Genomic DNA, 20775 nt, shown 5'->3' on the forward strand with positions numbered 1-20775 from the left:
TGTAAGGCTGCAGGTGCTTGCCCTCAGGATGGCAGATTGTAGACTGCGGATTGCTTGCCACCATTAGGATGGTCCATTGTTGCTATTGTCTGCTGGAGAAGGAGTTCCCCCTGCCCTGCCTGTTTTGCCTTGTGAGTCCTGAAAGAGAGAGAGAAGCAGTTTGCCCTGGCTGCTTTCTCGACTGTACTGCAAGATTTAATAAATGGAATGGTCCACCATCCTCCACCTCCACAGTTCCTTTACCATCTGCCCGAATCCAATGCAAATTTGCATGGCCACGGTCACTGGCCTTACATCTGGTGCAGCCAACAGCATTCAGATCAGATTGCTATGGAGCCACCAACACCCTGAAAGGGTGGGGTGGAAAAGTGGTTGTTGCTTTCCAGTGTATGGTTGCCCATGGCTCTCCTTTTGAGGACCATGGGCTCGGTGTTTTTTATAACCCTGTGAGAGGCTGCCTGAGGCTGGGAGCTGCAGGATGAGCTGCAGACCGAGCTGCAGCAATGGTATATGAGCTGGAATGATCACTGGAGAAAGAGCTGCAGGCCCAAGTGCAGTAGGTCAGTCTATAGGCTGAGAACCAGCAATGGCTTGAACTGGAGCTAACCATGGAGAAGCTGTTACAGGTTTATGAGCACCAGTGTTCCCTGAAAGTGGAATGCTGGCACCAACAGTGGGAGGAGACATAACTACGGTTTCAAGAGTTTGAGTCAGCTTCAGGCCGAGATCTGGCAGTCCCTGGAGCCAAAACAGTCACTGAAGAGGAGCATCCATGCTGGCAGAGTTGGCTCTGAGCCAGTGGGATCAGATGTTTCTAACTCTTCTAAAGATTTTTGGACTGGAGCTGCTGTCCCTAGACTCACTGCCCAGCCAGTGGTCACCCAGAAGGTAAAAACCCAGCAGCAAAGAGTCCCATAGGGGCATCCACAGCCTCCTCCACAGGTAGTAAAGCATTCTGTGGTATGTCCCCTACGCCCAGGTGGAGCCGATGGAGTTGGGAACACAATTCACCGAGCCCCTGGAAGCCTGGTTGCTACAGTTGTGGGACATAGGGGTGGAGGGCATCATGCTCTCCAGAACAGAGATGGAGAAAATGGCCATCATCACCACACACACCTCCTTAAGGCAGTATCTTCAGAACTGCCATGGCAACCCAGGAAACCATACCCTATTAGAATGGGTGATGGCTGCCACTCATACAGTGTGGCAGAATACCAGTGACTTGCCAGGAGCAGGGATGGTGTCAATGCTATAGTGATCTAGTAAAGGTCCTTTGGAAACTAGGTATGAAAAATGTCGCTTTCAGCTTGAGGTTCCATGGGCCAGATGAGAAAGTATCTCTGATAGGGACGAGGGATCTTATCCTATGCCTTGTAAGCAATGTGCAGTGTGTTCCAAGGAGCACCCTCAAAGACAACTGGCATCACCTGGACAGATCCAGGGAGGTTGTGTTCCATTGTCACGGTGACAGACAGACATCATCAGGCCTTACCAGTCACATGTGTAGATACTACCACCAGTCTGCTTGCTGCATACACCACCCATAACCCTGACCAGAGGGCAGCCATACAGGCTCTGGACCGCCTGAGTGCTGTGTATGGGCAGCCACTGAAAGTGACAATGGTACCCATTTCACAGGTTTTATGGTGAGTCAGTGGGCTCAAGAGCTGGGGGTAGACTGGAAGTACTGTGTTCCCTACCATCCACAGGCCACTGGTATCACTGAGTGATATAATGGACTCTTAAAGCAGGGACTGTGACAGGAAGGGGGCACCAGCTCTCTTACTGGATGGACACACCACTTGGGGATAGTACTCTGGATTTTGAATGGGAGACCTTGACTGGGGGGCTCAGCTCCACTGGAGGACCTCCTATACTGGGCACTGCTCCCATCTAGTTGCAGACATGAATCAAGGGCATTTTACCCAAGCTGGGCTTTGGACAGCAGGGCAACGTGCTCTTGCCTGCCCCAAAGCCCTCATCAAAGGCCAACAGCTTCAACACACATGGCCCTGGATTGTACATGCCCCACCACCTATGATGGGTGGCCTTGTTGGCACCACTGAGTAAGGGGCTAGAGGTGGGCCTCCAGTTAACTCCCTGGGCAACCAGCACCTGGCTGCCTAGTAGAAGTGTATTATCCTTTGAGTGCTCAGGGAGACAGCATTATGAAGGGCACCTTTTTTATTTATGGCCAATAATGAGTTCTCCCATTTAATTACATATAGAACCAGCATACCCTGGTGTGCAGGCCAATAAGGGGCAGCCTCTGATACCAGCTACGGTGCTGTCTGCAGACAAAACTCTGGCCTGTATTCTGCCAGAGGGGAAAGATCTGGCTCTCTTGGTGCCACCGAGAACTCTCATTTCACCCATAGCTTGCGCTTTGGTAACTGTTGTGTAGTTTGTACTTTTTCTATCTACGCAATGCACCTTACTCCTCGCACAGGGACCATCGTGGAAGATACCTGTCATGTAGATTGTGAAGCGAGCAACCCTAAAGGGGTGTAATGTTGGACAAACAAGTGTGGTACAAGTGTGTTAGGCTGGCTCACTTGTACTTTGCCTGATTGGTGCATGAGCACAGGGTTGTACTATGTTTGTATAGTTTATGTAAGGCTACACAGGTGCTTGCCCTCAAGGAGGCAGACTGTAAATTGTGGATTGCCTGCCATCATTGGGAGGGGCCACAGGTAGAGAAGGGGTTTTTCCTCTGGCCTGTTTGCTCGCCAGTCCTGAGAAAGAGAAACAGTTTTCCCTGCCTGCTTTTTCGACTGCCGTTGTGAGACTCTAATAAACAGAATGGCCCACCATCCTCCAGCTCCATGGCCACTGGCTTTACAGTTAGTTATATATGGACTTGAGGGTGGATGTGGGGCAGTTGTGTTAGGCTTGCTCATGGGGTTTCCACCTGCAAGCACTTTGCCTGATTGGTGCATGAGTGTGTGGCAGTGCCATGTGTGTATTGCCTATATAAGGCTATGGGTACTTGCGCTCGAGAGAGATTGAGAGTTGAGGATGCACAGATTGCCTGCCCACCCACCACTGTGAGGGGCCATTTTTTCCTGTTTGTTTGCCTGAGGGGAGGTTTCCCCTGTGTGCTTGTCCGCCATTGTAAGTTTTTATTAAATGAAATGGCTCGATGCTTTCTGGCTCCACAGTTTCTCTACTGTCTGCTCGAATCCAGTGTAAACCTGCCTGGCCTTGGCCACCAGCATTACAGTATGAAAATGTGTTTGTTCCCAAACTTGCCCCCATACATAAATGATAAGGAATGACTAAAAAAGAGGCAGGCCATTCAGATTAGTAGGTGGCCATTTTAATAAGCAAGGGAGTTTACAAGGCAACTTACAAGACAAGTAGATCACCACACCCACTAGTCAGAAACCTACAAGTTTATATAGAGGCCTTAACTGGGTTCAGTCACGTATTCAGTCCAGATGGTCTCAAGAACACTTGACTCTTTCAAGGCTGCATCCCTGAAATGGCTCCTAATATGGGAATAGCAGGCAAATGTACTTTCCAAGGACAGGGAATTCAGAACCCCTCCTCTGACCTTTCTTCCCCTGACATATCACTATCCATGTGGGTTTTAGACCTCCTTAAAGGAGGAACAAACAAGAATGTTGGAAAATGGTACTTAAGCATTAACCTCTAGAGAAAGTATCTAGGCCTCAGCTATGTTTCAGCTCGAGGCCCAGAAAAGCAACAAAACCAGACAAAGGAAAGCCACAGGTGACCTCAGGACCACCTGCATTGACTAATGACCCCGTTCTTTGGCACCAACCAATGAAAAACATGACCCTAAAAGAACAAATCTGGAAGCTAATAAATATTCTATTAAAATCTTCCCTTAGTACCTCCCCTAAAATCCCCACCCTTAAATCTCTTAACAGAATTTCCAGGGTGCTCTCCCTTCCAGGAGTATGAGCAAACCTTTCTCTTTCCTTTCTCCTTCTCCACTCCTTCCCTCAGGCATGCTTTTCTCACCCTTCTCTTTCTCCTAAGCTCCAGGGACCCCAGGAAACTTACAGCTAGAGGAGCAGTGGAGAGTGGCAGCTTGTCCTAGGCTAACCCCCTAAACCTGTCTCCAAGGTCTCCCTTTCCTCTTTATTCCAACATGGCCAATAAAGTCTTCCTTTACTTCCCATATTTTGTCTCAAATTCTTTCTCTCAAGAAAGTAAGAATCGAGGTTTCATCAGATCCTTGTAACAAAAGTATCTCTTCTTACCCGGATTCAGTTTTCAGGTCCACCCATGGTCATGTCCCTTCGATGACTTCCTCCAACACTCTAATCTTGTAAGTATTTTTCTACTATTTTAAAGTCATGTTTTCTTTTACTCAATGTCTGAGTCATTTCTGGCATTGGGGATGGGAATGCTGCCATCCTGAAAAACTTAAATGGTAGTCAGGCAACTTCTCCCACTGTGTAAGCCAATCAAGTGACAGACTTATTTCAGTCAACCTGATGTTCCTAGCTAGGATCTTGAACATGAAGCTAGTGATTCAAAGGAATAAACTTTTAAGAATTATTGCAATATGCCTGACCTGTGGTGGCACAGTGAATAAAGCGTCAACCTGGAAATGCTAAGGTCACCGGTTTGAAACCCTGGGCTTGCCTGGTCAAGGCACATATGGGAGTTGATGCTTCCAGCTCCTCCCCCCTGTCTCTCTCTCCTCTCTCTCTCCTCTCTAAAATGAATAAATAAAATTAAAAAATAAAACTGTTTAAAAAATAAAAAAAATAAAAAGAATTATTGCAATATGATAGTTTTAGATAGGGGCCACAAGATAAACCTGACAAGCTCAGAGAAAGCCTTCATGGTGGCCTTGCAAACTCGGAGACCTAAGTAACTACTCAAGATGGTCTGAAATTAAAACTTTTCTAACTAAAAGCAGTTCCTAGTGAGTAGTCCTGTCCTGCTGTATTTTTCTCTAACAAAGGGTCAATGCTTACCTTAATAGAGCTTGTCTGTTGTCTTTTGTATCTATAATAACATAACTGATAACATACCTTTAAAATAAAGAGTAATCTTTTTTTCCTGCCCCCTCAGGATGTAGCCACCCCACTGGAACAGAAATCAGAAATCCTCTCATTGCTATTATTATCATGTTAACGATTAACTGTTAACTATTCTATGCCTACATATGTAAAAGAAGTTTGAATATATACATGTTTACTTTTTATCCAATCTCAAAGGCTTTATCTTGCCTACTTAATCAATCACCAGTGGATTTCATGTAACTCTCTTCTGTCTCCCCCTTTGATTCCAATGTATAACATAAGTGGTAAAACTGCCATTTTTCAGATCATTTTCTCAATCCATAGAGACTTTGTTTCCAGATAATTGTTGACAGTTTGGTTCAAATAAACTCACAAAAATTCTTACAGGTTTGATGTTTGTGTGTGTGTGTGTGTGTGTGTGTGTGTGTGTGTGTGTTGTGACAGAGGCAGAGACAGAGAGAGGGGGAGAGATAGGGACATACAAACAGGATGGAAAGGAGTTGAGAAGCATCAATTCTTTGCTCTGGCATCCTGGTTGTTCCTTAATTGCTTTTTTATATGTGCCTTGACTGAGGGGCTACAGCACACTGAGTGACCCCTTGCTCAAGCCAGTGACCTTGGGCTTAAACTGGTGACTGTGCGCTCAAACCAGATGAGGCTGCGTTCAAGTTGGCGACCTCGGTGTTTTGAATCTGAGTCCTCTGCATCCCAGTCCAACACTCTGTTCACTGCGCCACCACATGCTCAGGCTGGATGTTTCTTACTTTGACATCATGTTGGCGTCCAGCATCCATGGGCATCAGTTGCAAGGGTGGTGGCATTAGTGTCCAACATCTGCATTAACCAGGCTGTACTGGCAGTGTGTACAAGACTGTGTTCAGCTTCCCTGTTTCTGTTGGCTCCCCTGACTTTCCCTTAGTTGGATTCTTGGAGTATGGTTCCCAGATGTGTATGCAGTGTGCTACCTCAATACCTTTAATAAACTCATTTCTGCTTAAATTAAAACAAGTATGCATGCTTGGTTTGTTGCCAATACCTTAACTGGTTATGACAGTGTAGGTGTGCAAATAATTTCGCCTAGTAGAAAGTATGTATTTGGGGAGATGGTTGATTATATGCTACATAGCTTACCACTGTGAAAAGTCTAAGGTCTGAAATAAAGTATAATATAAAAATTTAATACATAAGAAAAGGGGATACTGAAATTCCTAAGAGAGAACATCAGATCAATGAAACAGCAGTCCACATCCATGTTATTGAAGCATGAAACAGGAAAATACTGTAATGAGAAAGTTTTTGAGCCACTAGGCCTTTAAAACCTAATACAGAAACTGAAAAGGGAAAACCTGAGGGTAAAAAGCAGGCAAGTCATGAAATTGAAACTGAAGGAGACAACCCAAAGGCAATATTCACTGGAGCCTGGATGATCAGTCTGAAGGAATCAAGAGAGCCTAAGGGCAAAAATGCATTCAGGCCAAGTAGTAAATTTGAAAGGATCCCTTCAGGGCAAGACTCATTCTGTTTCTAACAATAAGTTAGAATAGACTCAGTTTAGGGGCAGCATGCTCAATGTCCTGGAACTGGTATATAACTAGAGACAACCTGCATTTTTTATAAAATGGTAATTGAGTCTGATTGGTAAGAACTATGATGTGGCTAGCATTTGAATGTGCATTATGAGCTTATGAGAAAATTAGACAATGACAGAGAAAAAAAAGAAAATGGGATTGGCAGGGAGAGCACATATTGATAAAACCTGAGCTGTACTGAGTATAACATGTGATCTAGGGCCAATGTGCACATCTCCTCACTCAGTACATATTAACACTTATTGAGGGATCTGCCTATTTTCATAATGTAAAGAGCTCTTGGAAATCAGAATTGAACTCTGATAACTGATGTTGACTTAGTAAGTAACAGCAGCAAAATCTCTTTCCTATTTAGAGGAATAACATAATATTGGTGTATCTTAAAATTAGTTATGTAGAATAGTAAGATACCAATCTTTTCCTCTTAAGTCATAAACATCTTGAATATTACAAATTGACAAATGTGAGGTTTATTAAAAACAATTTTATTGGCATTCATAGTTATATAATATTTATACTAAAACTATCACCAGACAGCTCAATGCAATTAATAACTAAGACAGTCTACCTCAGTGGTTCTTAAAGTGTCCTCATAGATCAGTAACATTGCTGTCACCTAGCAACTTGGTAAAAATGCAAACTCTAGGGCCAGGTGTTTTCAATTCTAGAAATTGAAGCCCAATATGTGGTGTAATAAGCCTTCCTGATGATGTGATTTAAGGTAAACTATTAGAATTAACAGTTTACATTATCATCAGCATGACTACCATTTCAGAAAATTTTAGCCCATAAGATAAGTAACTTTGTTTTAGGAACTTCCTGAATCATCTAAATCAGTGGTTTTCAACCTTTTTACACTTGGGGACTAATAAAAAGGTAAGGTCAGTGGATAGTAGGGGAAGGTCACGTGGGGAACCCAAGGCCCGGGAACTTTGGCTAGAACCACCCACAACCAAGCGCGCCAAAAGAAACTTCCCAAGATCCCTTAGGAAAAGAGCGACACCTCCGTCAGCCAGTGAGATTTCACCACGTCATATTAACTCGCCCACCCTAGGTACCCTTTAAACATCTCTCACGCAGGTTACCCTTTGCGACTCCTCTGGTCTCTGTCACCCAGGACCAGAGGACCTCGTCGGGCGGGATGCGCTCTGGACTCAATAAAGCCTTTTATTATTCCACACTTAGTGGCTCCGGCTCCTTCTTTCCTTCTTGGCGGGGGAAAAATACCTTACACAAAATAGAATTATTTCGAGGACCACTAAGGCAGAAATCATCCTAAAAATAAGCAAATTTGACTAAGATCACTGGGCACAACATCAGGGTGGTTAAGACTTTCATGGACCAACACAAAATTTCTCACAGAGCAGTCCATAAACTTGTGGTTGAAAAACACTGATCTAAAACAATAAACTACATAGCTTGCCCACATATGTGTTATATTCTCCTAAGAAAAAAGAGCTTATTCAATTGGGCTGATCTAAACAACATTTCACTCCTAAGGCTTCTTTCAAGACAATTATGAATATGTCAAATCTTAAATCTTGGCTATAAAGATGAGTCTTATGCTGTATATGAACCTTTGAACTTCTATATTTTTTAACATGCTCCCAAAATGCTTCTAGGAATGAAGAAGACTCATATAAAATACTTTTGGCAGATCTCTTTTGAAGTTTTTATCTTAATGGAAATGTGCTTTATTACTAACAGAATTACTCTGTCTCTATGTTATTTTCATTTTCTTTAAGTAGAAATCTGTTAGGCAAACAAGTTTGTAAAGTGTGTTTAGGTTTGCTCTTTTGTATTCTGCATTGGCGCTGGGTAGCAGCTCCAAGTGTTTGTGGTCTGTGGAAAGCTGTGCTTGCCCTCAGTGTGGCAGTTTGCAAATTGCAGATTTCCTGTCTCCATGGGGAGGGGCCATTGTTTGCTATTATTGGCTGGAAAAGGGATATTTCAGCCTGGCCTGTTTGGCAGGGTAGTGCTAAGGCTGGTGGGGGCCTGTGAGTTCAGTGAATCCAGAGAATGAGTCCAGTGAGTCCAGACTGTTGAGGGGCTTGGGAAGCAGTCTTCTCTACCTGTTGGCTCATCTGCCATTACAAGACTTGAATAAATGGCCCACCATTTTCTGGCTCCACAGTTCCTTTACTGTCTGTCTGAATCCAATGTGAACCTGCATCTGCATGGCCATGACCATTAGCCTTCCAAAGTCCTTATGGAAGATAATGGGTCATAGACCTTTATCAGTCTCTCTATGCTCCAAAACTTATCTTGCTCCAAAGAGGCAATGAGTTTATCAGATCTCACTGAATCAGCCTCTTTGTAGAAAAAATCTTGTCATACACAGTACCCCGCCCCATCCATGGAAGATACATTTTGAGATCCCCAGTGGATGCCAGAAATTGTAGATCAGGTGTCTCCAAACTTTTTACACAAGGAGCCAGTTCACTGTCTCTCAGACTGTTGGAGGGCCGGAGTATAAAAAAAAAACAACTATGGCCTGACTTGTGGTGGCGCAGTGGATAAAGCATCGACCTGGAACACTGAGGTCGCCGGTTCAAAACCCTGGGCTTGCCTGGTCAAGGCACATATGGAAGTTGATGCTTCCTGCTCCTCCCTCCCCCTTCTCTCTCTCTCTCTCACTCTCTCTCCTCTCTAAAAATTAATAATTTTTTTTAAATTAAAAAAAAATCTATGAACAAATCCCTATGCATACTGCACATATCTTATTTTAAAGTAAAAAAAAAAAAAGGGAACAAATACAATATTTAAAATAAAAAACAAGTAAATTTAAATCAACAAACTGACCAGTATTTCAATGGGAATTATGGGCCTGCTTTTGGCTAATGAGATGGTCAATGTCCAGTTCCATATTTGTCACTGCTAGCCATAACAAGTGATATGACGTGCTTCCGGAGCCATGACGCGTGCATCCTGCATCACCGAAGTAGTATTGTACATGAGTGACACCGCACTTTGTGGCGCTGCCCTTCCGGAAGTGCAGCGGGGGCCAGATAAATGGCCTCAGGGGGCTGTGTGCGGCCCATGGGCCGTAGTTTGGGGACCCCTGTTGTAAATGGTACAGAATCCTATATACATTATGTTTTTTCTTATATACACATAATTATGATAAACTTTAGGCCCTGTCCGGTTGGCTCAGCAGTAGAGCACTGGCCCAGCATGTGGAAGTCCCAGGTTCGATTCCCTGTCAGGGCAATGGAGTGACCATTCATTTCTCCACCCCTCCCCCCCTTCCCCTCCTGCAGCCTCATCTAGAATTATTTTGAGCAAAGACGGCCCCAGTCGCTTGAGGATGGTCCCACAACCTCAGCTCAAGTGCCAATATAGCTCAGCTGCTGAGCAACAGAGCAGCAGCCCAAATGGGCAGAAATCACCAGGTAAGGAGCTTGCTAGGTAGATCCTGGTTGGGGTGCATACAGGACTCTGTTTTTACCTCCATGCCCCTTATTTTTTTTTAAAGTTTAATTTATAAATTAGTCATAGTAAGGGATAAACAATAATAATAATAAAATAGAACAATTATAAGAATAAACTGGAACAAAAGTTATGTGAAGATGATCTCTGTTGCAAAATGTATTATTGTACTATACTCACCTTTTCAGTCAAAGGAAGAATTTTACAACTTTTCTTTGGCACACCTGAATTGCCAGCATCACTACTCTTGCACTTTGGGGCTATTATTAAGTAACATAAGAATTACTTGAACACAGCACTGCAACACCTCAGCATTAATCCTATAACTGAGAGGACTATTAAGATACTAGTAAAAGTCTGGTTCTGAGAGCTTTTCTTCATTCACCCAATTGTTCCATTCTGGCTGCAGAATAAGAGATCTCACCTGGCCTATCTTGCAAGTTCAGATCTCACCTGGTCCAGTGTTCATCAGCAAGATGAACTCAGAAAGCCTGCTGCAGACTTTCCTAGGGTGCCTAATTCTGACCAGAACTTTGAAGTGTAGAAAATGCCCTGGAGGATTTAAAACTTCTCTCAGTTTCTCAAAGCAAACAGAGGCAAGGGCACCAGACCACAGGCAAGGGCAAAGACTTCTTTGGTGGTTCTCTTGGCTGGGATGCATTAGTACCAGCAACCCCCAGGGCTAGGACAGAAACACAGCAACCCAGCCTGTCCCCACTGGGCTAAGGGAAACTAAGCCCTACTCTGTTCAGGGCTGAAACCTGGGATGAAGAAAATATATCAGGTAGTGTTGGAGAACACAGGGCCTCCTGGTGGTGGGTGGGACTGGAGGAGGCCAACCACCACCACAGGTGGGAAGGGGAAGGGCTCTTGTTTCCCTGGAGGCTATACCTGCCCTTGGGGGAGCAGCTCCCCATAAATTAAACTTGAAGACTTGGCTTAGGGCCATTAAAACATATATCTCAGTGTTTGAGTTTCCCTTTATAAATGGAGGCAGGCCAGGAAAAATTTTTTTTGGCTGAGTAACACAATACTTCTGGGTCCAGCCCCAAAACTCTTGGTCCCGGAAAAAGCAAATGAGCTGCTCTGTCCCAACAGGTTTGTGGACACTGGCCATCAGTTGTCACTCACTGTGCTGAGGTGTGGATCTGGGGAAGGGGAGGGAAGCCAATCCCAGGAGAGCAGGGATGCTGGGAGAAAATCTCTAGTCCAGCCTCAACCTCCACAGCAAAGCTAGGGCTTAACATTTAATGCCACCAGAGGTAACTTTTCACCCCACCTGGACCCCATGCCATCTCAGCTTCCACTCTCCTCACTGACCCCAGCCCTAGAATTCAGCTATAAACCCAGGATTTCTTCCCCATGAGCCCCATACACTGAAGGACTTCCCTAAGCTTCTTGCCCAGGTGGTGGTGGTTCTTGCCCACTAACATATACTTACGTGTTCTGTATCTCACCAACCAGAAGCAACCACCAGTGACCCAAGTGGTCAGCTGCAGGAGTAAAATGTTAGCAACAGCCAGCATTCATGCAATATTCTGCCATTTACAAAGTACTTTTTATAGATATTCCTATCCTCCTAAGCTAGGCATTAATACCTCCCCATTTTACAGATAAAAAGGCAAGAGGCTTAAAGAGGAATTCACTGGTGTGGTAAAGTCAGTTTGTGATCCCAAACTACATGACTCTACAGACAGTCAAGACTGACGATGGATAACCAACAATTAGGTTGTGGGATCAAGACAAGCTGCACAAGCAATAAACTGATTCAGTGTTTCCAGACTCTCAAGTGTTTGTCCCAGTCTAAGTTGTTTATACCCTCCAGACTAAAACTCCTGCTTCTTATGTATACTTATATTAATATTAAAAATATATATTCTTAAAGCAAATTGACATCAAAAATTAAAATTACAGTTGCCACTTTGAGGACTTTTAGACACAAACAGTATTATTCTTGTGATTCATTTTTAACTGGAAAGATGAAGTTTCCAAAAGAAATTCAGGTTAAAAATTCCGTCCTTAAAATATTCCTTGGAAAAGGCAAATAAAGAAATGAGGAAATTTTAAAACTCTCAGTTAGATCCTACTGAACCCCAACTGAAGCCCCAGGCTTTATCTTACCAGATGTCATCCCTCAATCTGTGCTCCTCTATGACCTGAAAACCGAACTTCCTTTTCCATCCTATTCCCCTTCTCTTAAAACCAGCTAGAAACCAACAAAGCCCAATTATCTTTAAGTTAATCTCCATTCAAAATAGGATAATATCCTTAGGGCAAAACTTTCTAAAGTAAAAAAAAAAAAGACAAATATCTAGAATAATTTCAGGAACATATACTCTAGGGTCCTCAAATGTATATCAATAAGTTCATTTATTAGTGGAAACCTCAGATGCAGATACAAAAAAAGGAAAAAAAAATTGAGAGGTAGCATGAGAAAGTCCTGAGGATGACATAAAAGACTCCAAAGTACTTATGAACCCAGAAGGGTATAGAAAAATGTACATGATTTTCATTTTCTTTTAGCTGTTACCCAAAATTGTTTCCTACGAAAATAGACGAACCTTGACTTCAGGCTATAAACAAAAAATTAGTTGACTGAAGACTTTAAGAATAGGCATTTTGAAAATTTAAACATATAAAAGCAGATTCAAAGCAGATGTGAATCCAGTTCTTTCTTCATTTATTTGTGAATGACTGTATGCCAGAGATAGGAAATGTGATGCATAGTATATTTGTCTTAAACTTTTTCTTTTACAGCCAGAAAGATAATTGTGCTGAATGGCTGTTCTGAAACAGAAGGTGTGGTGAAACGAACATGGAGGAATTTGAGTCTAAAGTAGGATAACAGCTTTGTATATCATGCTCTGAAGTTGGGCATCCACCATGTACTAGAGTCAAATTTTTGAAGTTCAATTTCTAGTTATTCTAAATGTGGTGTGTAAGACACAATCAGAATTAAGTAGAAATTTTTCTCCTGTGATAGCATTAGCCATAGATTGAAAGAGTACAAGACTAAACCCACAGAGCAAGTAGAAATAACATGACATAAACATTTTCTATAAACTCACATGTTCATCTATTAAGACTGCCTCCTCTTCATACAACTCAACACAGCCAATAGGTAACCACTAGATACGATTTACAGGTGAACACTTGACCACATTAACTCCTCTTCCAAAAATATTTGGCAACTTAAGTCTTTAATTAAAGTTTCCAATAATACTTTTCACAATTTTTTCATCCATTTTGCTCAAGAGAGCCTATTCATTCATACTGTCATTTGTTTCTATGTATATGTGTGTATATAGGTACATAAATTTAATATGTATATATCACAATACTATTGAATATATATCATACATATCACCATACATTCCCCAATTTTGTCTGCCCCCTCAATATCACACACACACTTTGTTTGGTTATAAGAGGGTCCCTGGGTTATGACAGTCTTGACATATGACATTTCAAGTTTATGACACTCCCATTAAAACTTAAAAAAAATTGAGCCCTGGCCGGTTGGCTCAGCGGTAGAGCATCGGCCTAGCGTGCGGAGGACCCGGGTTCGATTCCCGGCCAGGGCACACAGGAGAAGCGCCCATTTGCTTCTCCACCCCTCTGCCGCGCTTTCCTCTCTGTCTCTCTCTTCCCCTCCCGCAGCCACGGCTCCATTGGAGCAAAGATGGCCCGGGCGCTGGGGATGGCTCCTTGGCCTCTGCCCCAGGCGCTAGAGTGGCTCTGGTCGCAACATGGCGACGCCCCGGAGGGGCAGAGCACCGCCCCCTGGTGGGCAGAGCGTCGCCCCTGGTGGGCGTGCCAGGTGGATCCCGGTCGGGCGCATGCGGGAGTCTGTCTGACTGTCTCTCCCTGTTTGCAGCTTCAGAAAAATTAAAAAAAAAAAAAAAAAAAAAAAATTGAGACATGAATGTTTCAGCTTAACTGTTAGCATTGTACTTACAGACTACGTGGATGAACTATTTATTTTTTACACTCATTTTTTGTCATTTTTTTCTGTTACTATAGTACATTTATGTCCTTTTCATTTTTCTGTGGTTTGTTTTTTTCATGGTCTAAATCAGGGGTCTCAAACTCGCGGCCCGCCCACCAATTTTGTGCGGCCCGCAGACTAATCAAACTTCGTGGATTAGTCTGCGAGCCAGTCTGCGGCCACACAAAATTGGTGGGCGGGCCGCATGCGGCCCGCAGGCCGCGAGTTTGAGACCCCTGGTCAAAATTATGATTTCACAACTGTGTTAGGATAGGTAAGTGACTTAGGCTAGGGTGTTTCGACTTACACCAAAATTTGGGTTATGTCACTGTCGTAGGAAAGAAACTATGTTATAACCCCAAGGATCCCCTGTACTAAAAACTATTTGCAGTTTCCCAAATGCCTTAACATAACTGCTCTTGTCAACTCTGTACCTTTGCTTTTGCTATTTTCTCCAATTTTACTTTCTCCAATCTCCAACAGTCAGAATGCAATTCTTCCTTTAAGGCAATCAAAAGCTACTTTGCTTTCCCATCCTGCTTCCCTAACACTCCTTGTAATAATAAATTGTTCTTCTACTCTTCTGGGGTAATTAGAGCGTGACTTTCCTGTCCATTGTGAGTTTTGAAGGGTATAAACACTTTCTTGTGTAGCTATATAAATATCAAACCTAAAAAAATTTAAATACATAGTAAACTCCCATCAACGAATGATCAAGAGTACATGGATGGATTAACTAATACCTAATCAGTTGTATAAAGTCTTCCTTTTTCTCTTCATTAGATGAAAGTATGTGATTCTCTGAGCAAATATTTTACTTCCTATGTAATGACTTCCCCATAATACACAGTACAATGCTTTCAACAGTGTGGGTAATCAATACCCACTGTTGACTGTTGAAGTAAAATAAATTTACAAAAATAAACCAGGCTTGTTAAACAGACTTGTTTCTAGTAATGAAACTGCCCTTGGTAATTTTTTGGCATGCTAAATGAAATCACCACAGGAAAGTTTATGAATGATATGCTGAATATCCCAAATGAATGTTGTACTTTCAGATACAGCATTATGGGTTGTAGTTGCTATAGATATTGATAATTAAGTAAGTCTCAAAAGGGGAAAACTTCTAGGTGGCATTAATGATTCAGCTGTTTGTTTCTTAGCCTTTGGGACCAAGTACACTGATGCCATTATATTGGATATAAATAAAATGGTACAATTAGAAATGCATTTCTTCAAATACATTATAAAAGAGATATGGCTTACAATTAAGTAAGCATAATATGTATATGAAGAAATTATACAAGCCTCCTAAAACAGCTTTCCCTAATATGACTGACATCAGAAAATCATTAATGCTCTATTTTAATAGTTATCTTATTTCATCTCCTTTAATTACTTTGGCAATGTTAAATGATACTATTATGAACTTGATTTATAATATAATTTCAGTATTATATAATATACATGTATGATATTAATATACATGCAAATGAATATACATGTGTAAATAGTACATATATGCATATATGTAATTTATATACAATTATTTATAATTATAAATATAGCTATAATTTATTAATATCCTTTATATGTATTATACAAATTACATATAAAGAATATTAATAATTTTACAGATTCATTTAAGGAAATGTTATCATTTAAAAATATGTATTAATACATTGCATGCAAAAAGCATTATTTAATATTAGAATATATTTGTTTTCATGCCATATTTACTTAAGAAATAAAAATTTTGGCCCTGGCCGGTTGGCTCGGCGGTAGAGCGTCGGCCTGGCGTGCAGGGGACCCGGGTTCGATTCCCGGCCAGGGCACATAGGAGAAGCGCCCATTTGCTTCTCCACCCCCCACCCCCCCCTCCTTCCTCTCTGTCTCTCTCTTCCCCTCCCGCAGCCAAGGCTCCATTGGAGCAAAGATGGCCCGGGCGCTGGGGATGGCTCCTTGGCCTCTGCCCCAGGCGCTAGAGTGGCTCTGGTCTGTCGCGGCAGAGCAACGCCCCGGAGGGGCAGGCATCGCCCCTGGTGGGCGTGCCGGGTGGATCCCAGTCGGGCGCATGCAGGAGTCTGTCTCTCCCCGTTTCCAGCTTCAGAAAAATACAAAAAAAAAAAAAAAAGGAAATAAAAATTTTGAAAATTTGAGAAAAACTTCAAGTTTATAAATTTCTAAATATATGCAAAGCACTAAACAGTTAATTACATGTGCAACACTTAAAAATATATTAAGTTACCATTGAAGAGCCTATTTTTTACCAGAAAAACATAAGTATCTTAAACTGAATATGTGGATTTTATCTTTCAATTAAAAAAAAGCTTTATTTCTTAAGGTATGGATTTTTTATAATTTTTTTCTATTTAGAATATTAATTCTGATATAGGAGTGTTGTTTTATTCTGACCAAAACCAACAGTTGAGTTAATCTAAATAAAAAACAACACATTGTCCATCAAAATATAATAAAAAAAGCTCATATATTTCAAGTAGTAATATTATAAATTTATTGTCCACCTTTCCTCTTTACTTTCTTTAAACATAAAAAAAGTTGCTTTGCTTTGTCTTTTAAATTATATTGTCTAAAATACATATTTTCCTCCTGTTCTCATTTTCTACTTTTCATTCTACTACACTGTCAGTCAATACATCTCAAGAAAGTTGACTGTTTTGTTTGGCAGTAATTCTCCATACCAAAGAATTATGGAAGTAATCAAATTCTTAAGGAATGTGTTTCTACTGGCTATACTACAATGGGCCCCAGATTTCCAATTTACAAGTTTTAAATTAATGTCTGTTTACTCTGCTACACAACAAAAAAGCAGTTATCATAGAAACTAATTTATTGCATTATATTCTCACCATCAGCTAGATTCTCACCATCACCCACTCTCTGGAAATTAAAGAAATAGAACAGAGCAAGATTTTATTCTTCCCTTTTTAAATGGGAAATGTGAAAAAAAAATAGAATCAGAGTCATGTTGGGTGGTAATAAAAATGAAAATATAAAATCGTTTATTTTTAGTCCTTATCAGTGTCATCAAAAAGTTGATGATAGGGATATACAGAGACCAGATATAAGGGAAATAAACATACAAGGACATGAGGGAAAGTGATATTAATTTGCTCCTGTTTTCTCAATTTCTGCTCTTTGTATTTCTGGAGAATATATATATATATATCTTTATTGTGCTTCATGTAGGTTTTCATTCTGCAATGATAAATACATTTTTATATACTTCTGAAGGAACTGGCCCATGAAGGAATCCGGTTAACCAGGAACTACAGTCAGTACAAGAGAATATGTTCATTTAAGTCGTATTTCAAAGAACAGCAAGAGAATTTCTGTGAAAATCTGACACCTCATGCCTTCATTTCTCTATTTTACTCCTCTCTGAAGCTCAGGTGAAGATGCAAATACAGTTAAATCAATTGCTAAAGTTACATGAACTGAGCAGGCCACTTTCAATTTACTAAGTAACTCAGCCATTACAGATGAGGAAAATGAGGCACAGAGAACATAACCTGTTCAGGTAGAATTACTAAATTTGGAAACCCAGGTGATTCAGTTCTGTGATGACTATTGTTAACCAATAGGTTCTACCGCACTGAGTCCTCATGACACATCCTATCACACTGTTTCCAAAATCCCAGAAAGGTAAACAGATGATAGATTGAGCCATCAGCAGAAGCAGTAGCAAAATTATAGTTATCCTGAATTGACATATAATTGGCTGTGTCTTCAAACACATACTTCTAAGTTTTTAGGCCAGTTTTGTATAATGAAAGTATTCTGAGGGAAATGTAAAGGTGAACCACTTCTGGTAAAGTTCAGCAGTCTAGAAATCATCTTCGCCTCAGATGTGGATTTAGGATGTAAGTAATGCCACAGTGGTAGTGCTATGTCATTATAAATTCCCCTTGAGTTTCTTTTCTAAATGATACAGACCTTTATGGTGTACCACCAATTGATAAGAAACTGGCTCTGCCAAAATAAACCTGCAGAATGATGTAATCTCTTACTACAAACTGTAAGGTACACATGATGCACTAGAACTTAGAAGTCTATACAAACACAAATAGTGAAAACAATATGAACAATTAATTTACATTTGCTTCTTACCCTGTAATTTATTTCATAACTAATTAATGTGAAAATATTTAAAGATTCTGAGAAAGATTTTTTATTTTGTGACTACTTATATGGAGTAATCCCTGAAAATAGAGAAAAACCTAAAAAATAAAATCATTTTTATATTGATTTTGTTTAAAATTGCTGACATGCTTCTTTTTTCTTTGTAATAATTGATATCTTAACATGGTAGCACCAGCACAATTCATGCTACCACCTTTGGATTGAGATGCCCTTGCTCTGCCCTAGGTTGTATAGGACTACTGGAACCTTTTTTGAATATATCTTAAATTCACTCCATTAATTTAGTGTTTTGAGTCACCTTCAATTTTATTTGTAAACTGACATCACTAGAGTAGTCTGATTTACTATCGTTTTAAAACTTAGTTTAGTGATGGTGAAATTAGGATGAAACACATGGAATAGATATAACAAAATGCTTCAAATAGGAGGGTCGTGATATTATTTTAAGCTTTACAGTTATCTATGTTTGTCAAACAGCTTACATTGTTTCCAATTTTACTGGGCTTTTTATCATAAAAAGGCATTAAAAATTAACTCTCTGGCTCTGGTCGCAACAGAGTGACGCCCTGGAGGGGCAGAGCATCGCCCCCTGGTGGACGTGCCGGGTGGATCCCGGTTGGGCGCATGCGGGAGTCTGTCTCTCCCCATTTCCTGCTTCAGAAAAATGCAAAAAAAAAAAAAGGAATAGAAAAATTAACTCTCAATACACATTTTAAAAATATGTTAGAAACATATTTCTTAATTGATAGATTGATATTTTTTAGAGACAGAGAGGAAGGGGGAGGAAGGCATGGAAGCATTCACTCCCCATTCAACTTTTGTTGTGCATTCACTGGTTGCTCACTGGCTGTGACCTGACCTGCCAACTTGTCATTTGGGACGATGCTGCAACTGACTGAGCTAACTGGCCAGAGCCATGGTACTTTCAACATAACTGCCAAAAATCATGTAAATGTTCCATAAATTGTGCTCTTTCAAAAAAAATTACAAATAAGTTTTCACAACCACATAAAATGAAAATAATTGTATGAAAAATATATTTAGAAGCTGCAATTTTTTGAACAGGAGCAATAGAACAGTTGTTTAACTTGTTTATAAGCTCATGAAAACAAGCTGAGACATAGTATAATGCCAGTGGCCGAGGCAAGGCAGGTTCACATTGGATTCCGGAAGATGACAGAAAAACTGTGGAGCCAGGAAGGGTTGGGCTATTCTGTTTAATAAAGTCTCACAACAGCACACAGGTAGGGGAAATCGCCCCTCAGGCAAACAAACAGGAAAAATGGCCCCTCACAGTGGCAGTCAGGCAATCCACACATCCGCAATCCCCAATCTCTGGAGCACAAGCACCCTTAGCCTTATATAAACCATACACTCGCGCTGCTACACATCCATGCACCAATTAGGGAAAGTGCTTACAGCCAATACCAGCAAGCAAGTCTAACACAGCTGTCCCACACCTAAACTTTAAAAAGTTTGACAGGCAAGGTTTTGAACACTCAAGGGCAGGTGGGCTCATGTCTTACTCATCTTTGTGTTTTCATTGAAGAAATGAGAAATAAAGCACTAGATTTGAGGAGAATAGTTCAAGTTAAAACAAAGTCACATTCCTTTTTCTTTATAGAGTTGGTTTATCATCTCCTAAATTGCTAGTTATTGCTTGTTGTTGTTATTTGAAATGTCATTTATTACATTTTGCAGTTTTGTTTTTTAAGTATCTAATGAGCATGGAAATTGTTACTAAAGAAATGTTAATGATAAATACTTCAGATTTGTGACAGCCCTTTCTTCTTTAGCCATAAAAAGGTAGTTAAAAATCACACACAACATTGCTATATACGCATCAGTAAAACCATTAAATAATGAATACTGTGAGACTTTGATCTCTGCATAAAATGTTCAAAGAAAACTTGTTATACTGCTGTTTATAAAAATACATTTGTGTCATCCAAGTGTCAACTTGCCCTACACATAGTAAACAACAAATAAATGCAGACTAAATTGAATTTTATTTTTTTACTTTTATTTTACTTTTTTTGGCACAATCTCTTAATATTTTTTTCTTTTTTTTTCCTTTGGATTTTTATAGCCTCAGGATTTTAAAACAAATTATATGGAAAGAAATGCAGTCAACTGGCAAATATAAAGCCTAAAATAATGGCACCAAATATTATCAAGTATCTGCATTTTGCAAATTAATCAGGCTGAAAAAATATTTATCTCCTATAATAATATAATGTATTTAAAGTATATAATTATTTTTATGATAAAATGGCTACAGGAGCTTTTACCAAAACTAATAATTTAAGGTATGCCCTCAGCTTTGAGAATTTTCATAGTATTGGTAATTTTAAAAAATGTATTTATAGAAACAAATAAAATGGTTTTGGTTCTAGTGCATAAATTATATAAATATTTTATTTTCTGTCAAATTTACATATATTTATGTTATATTTAATCATCTCGCATCTTTTTTTCAAGTAAATTTTCCCCTTCTAAGTGGTACTTCAGCAATAGGAGCCCAGAATATCCACATTTCCATTCATCTGATATTGAGCAAATACCTGCTGGGTGATTGTTCTTATCAGACAGATGTTAC

At 40.4% G+C, this 20775-nt stretch overlaps 1 protein-coding gene across 2 annotated transcripts in view; it reads right to left on the bottom strand.

Annotated features, from left to right (window-relative positions):
- Positions 1-20775, bottom strand: part of CNTN5 (contactin 5) — a 1332234-nt gene that overhangs the window by 1295621 nt on the left and 15838 nt on the right. The window lies entirely within an intron of this gene.

Source organism: Saccopteryx bilineata, chromosome 1 (assembly GCF_036850765.1).
Source record: "Saccopteryx bilineata isolate mSacBil1 chromosome 1, mSacBil1_pri_phased_curated, whole genome shotgun sequence".
Lineage (NCBI taxonomy): Eukaryota > Metazoa > Chordata > Mammalia > Chiroptera > Emballonuridae > Saccopteryx > Saccopteryx bilineata.